The sequence below is a fragment of the Melanotaenia boesemani genome, chromosome 2 (genome assembly GCF_017639745.1).
Source record: "Melanotaenia boesemani isolate fMelBoe1 chromosome 2, fMelBoe1.pri, whole genome shotgun sequence".
NCBI lineage: Eukaryota > Metazoa > Chordata > Actinopteri > Atheriniformes > Melanotaeniidae > Melanotaenia > Melanotaenia boesemani.
Window position 1 is genome coordinate 3,744,956 of NC_055683.1, and position 380 is coordinate 3,745,335.

A 380-nucleotide genomic window follows, 5' to 3' on the forward strand; every position below is an offset into this window, starting at 1 on the left:
GTGACTCCAAATCCAGACCTCCATGGGTTAATAAATTTGATTTCCATTGATCAATTTTTGTATGATTTTGTTGACAAGACATTCTACTATGTAAAGAACAAAGTGTTTAATAAGAAAATTCATTCAGATCTAGGATGTTACTTTATTTTTTTGAGCAGTGTGTGTGTGTATATATATTTTATATTTTATTAAGAAAAACTAACTTGAGCCACCTAAATAGCCACCGTGTTCATCTTCAGCTGAAGGAGTCTCCCTGTCTCAGGTTGTGTTGGACAGGTTGACTTCCTAACACACCTGGATAAATAACCAGCTTCTTCCATGTGACGTCATGCCTCGTGTTGAAAGCGTAAATCTTCGTCCTTTTCCGTGACTCCTCGCGC